This window comes from Trichechus manatus, unplaced genomic scaffold (assembly GCF_000243295.1).
Source record: "Trichechus manatus latirostris isolate Lorelei unplaced genomic scaffold, TriManLat1.0 scaffold00227, whole genome shotgun sequence".
NCBI classification, from domain to species: domain Eukaryota; kingdom Metazoa; phylum Chordata; class Mammalia; order Sirenia; family Trichechidae; genus Trichechus; species Trichechus manatus.
The window spans coordinates 1,001,893-1,004,518 of record NW_004444163.1 but is presented as its reverse complement, the minus strand read 5'-3'; the positions used below and the strand labels follow the sequence as shown (position 1 = coordinate 1,004,518).

Sequence of the window (2,626 nt, the reverse complement as noted above, 5' to 3'; positions counted from 1 at the left end):
ACTATATACCAGACATTGTGCTAAGCATTGGTGATTTAATGATGGACAAAAGCAATATGGTCTCTGTCTCATGGAGCTTAGAGTCTGCCCCGTGCAGGTGATAGTCATTGATCAACTAGTCCCACGAAGGAATGTCTATGTGCTAGCTTTGGAGAGTATCCTGAAGGAGAGGACCACTGATCCATGAGCACTTATTACAAAGGAACCTGACCTAGCTGCCTGCATGGGGTGTCGGGGGGAAGTCAGGGAAGATTTAATGAGGAAATGACAGTTGTATTGAGAACTGAAGAAGAAATACGAATTAAGCAGGCAGAGGGGATGTAGGTGGGCAAGGATGCCAGCATGCACAAAGAACTTATGGTGGGAAGACTTATACATTCCAGGAGCTAGAACTCAGAGAAGATGCAAAAGGTGTTATGATATGAGACTTCAATATTTATGAAGGGGCCAGACCATACAAAAGCCAAGAATTTTTGTCTTTATCTTCCCACAATGGGAAAATATTCAAGTTTTTTTTTTTTTATACTTTAGACAAAGGTTTACAGAACAAACTAGCTTCTCATTAAACAATTAGTACAGTGCTCACTTTGGCAACACATATACTAAATTTGGAACAATACAGAGAAGATTAGCATGGTCCCTGTGTGCAAGGATGATGCGAAAATTCATGAAGAGTTTCTTATTTTTCAGAACTGAGGCAATGGAAGTCAGAATTAGTGAGATTGAAGATAAAGCACTTGGCACCAACTTATTTGAGGATAAATCAGATAAAAAATGAAAAAAATGAAGAAACCCTAAGAATTATGTGGGATACTATCAAGAGGAATAACCTACGAGTGATTGAAGTACCAGACAAGGGGGATAACAGAAAAAACAGAGAGAATTGTTGAAGACTTGTTGACAGAAAACTTCCCTGTTATCATGAAAGATGAGAACATATCTATCCAAGATGCTCATCAAACCCTGCATAAGGTAGATACCAAAAGAAAGTCACCAAGACATATTATAATCAAACTTCCCAAAACCAAAGATAAAGAGAGAATTTGAAGAACGGCTAGGGATAAACGAAAAGTCATCTACAGAGGAGAGTCAATAAGAATAAGCTCGGACTACTCAGCAGAAACCATGCAGGCAAGAAGGCAATGGGATGACATATATAAAGCCTTGAAGGAAAAAAATTGCCAGCCAAGACTCATATATCCAGCAAAACTGTCCCTCAAATATGATGGCAAAATTAGGGCATTTCCAGATAAACAGAAGTTTAGGGAGTTTGCAAAAACCAAACCAAAATTACAAGAAATACTACAGAGAGTCCTCTGGTTAGAAAATCAATAACATCAGATAACAGCCCAAGACTAGAATACAAGACAGAGCAACCAGATATCAACCCAGATACGGAAATCACAAAAATAAATCAAAGCTAAAACACTGAAAATAAGAAAACAGAGACATCGGTATGTAAAAGATGACAACATTAAAACAAAAAAGAGGGACTTAAAAAATGTAGACTTAGATTTTCATATGGAGAGGAAGTCAAGGCGATATAAAGAAATAAAAGACTGGTTTAAACTTAGAAAAATAGGGGTAAATATTAAGGTGACCACAAGGGAAACTAACAATCCTACAAGTCAAAATAAAAAACTAGAAAGATACAAAGACTCAGCAAACACAAAATCAACAACAATGAAAAAGATGAAAAGAAAATAGATAAAGAAAAATGACTAAGCACAGAAAATTAAGTGGAACAAAGAAACTGTCAACAACACACAAAAAAAGACATCAAAATGACAGCACTAAACTCATACCTATCAATAATTACGCTGAATGTAAATGGACTAAATGGACTAAATGCACCAATAAAGAGACAGAGAGTGGCAGATTGGATAAAAAAACACGATCCGTCATATGCTGCCTACAAGAGACACACCTTAGACTTAAAGACACTAACAAACTAAAACTCAAAGGATGGAAAAAATATATATCAAGCGAACAACACTCAAAAAAGAGCAGGAGTGGCAATATTAATCCTTGACAAAATAGACTTTAAAGTAAAATCCACCACAAAGGATAAGGAAGGACACTATATAATGATTAAAGGGTCAATACACCAGGAGGACATAACGATAATAAATATTTACTCACCCAACGACAGGGCTCCAAAATACGTAAAACAAATTCTAACAGCATTGAAAAGAGAGATAGACAGCTCCACAATAGTAGTAGGAAACTTCAACACACGACTTTTGGTGAAGGACAGAACATCCAGAAAGAAGCTCAACAAAGACACAGAAGATCTAAATGCTACAATCAACCAGCTTGATCTCATAGACATATACCGAACACCCCATCCAGCAGCAGCCAAGTATACTCTCTTTTCCAATGCACATGGAACATTCTCCAGAATAGACCACATATTAGGCCATAAAGCAAGTCTTAACAAAATCCAAAGCATTGGAATAGTACAAAGCATCTTTTCTGATCACAAAGCCATAAAAGTAGAAATCAACAATAGAAAAAGCAAGGAAAAAAAATCAAACACATGGAAACTGAACAACACCTTGCTCAAAAACTACTGGGTTATAGAAGAAATTAAGGATGGAGTAAAGAAATTCATAGAATCAAATGA

General features: G+C 36.4%; 1 non-coding gene across 1 annotated transcript; it reads left to right on the top strand.

Annotated features, from left to right (window-relative positions):
• The first annotated feature begins 578 nt into the window (after positions 1–578).
• LOC111822898 (U6 spliceosomal RNA) lies at positions 579–687 on the top strand. The gene has a single exon (XR_002825987.1). It is a non-coding gene; the product is annotated as a U6 spliceosomal RNA (small nuclear RNA).
• The last annotated feature ends 1,939 nt before the right edge of the window (positions 688–2,626 follow it).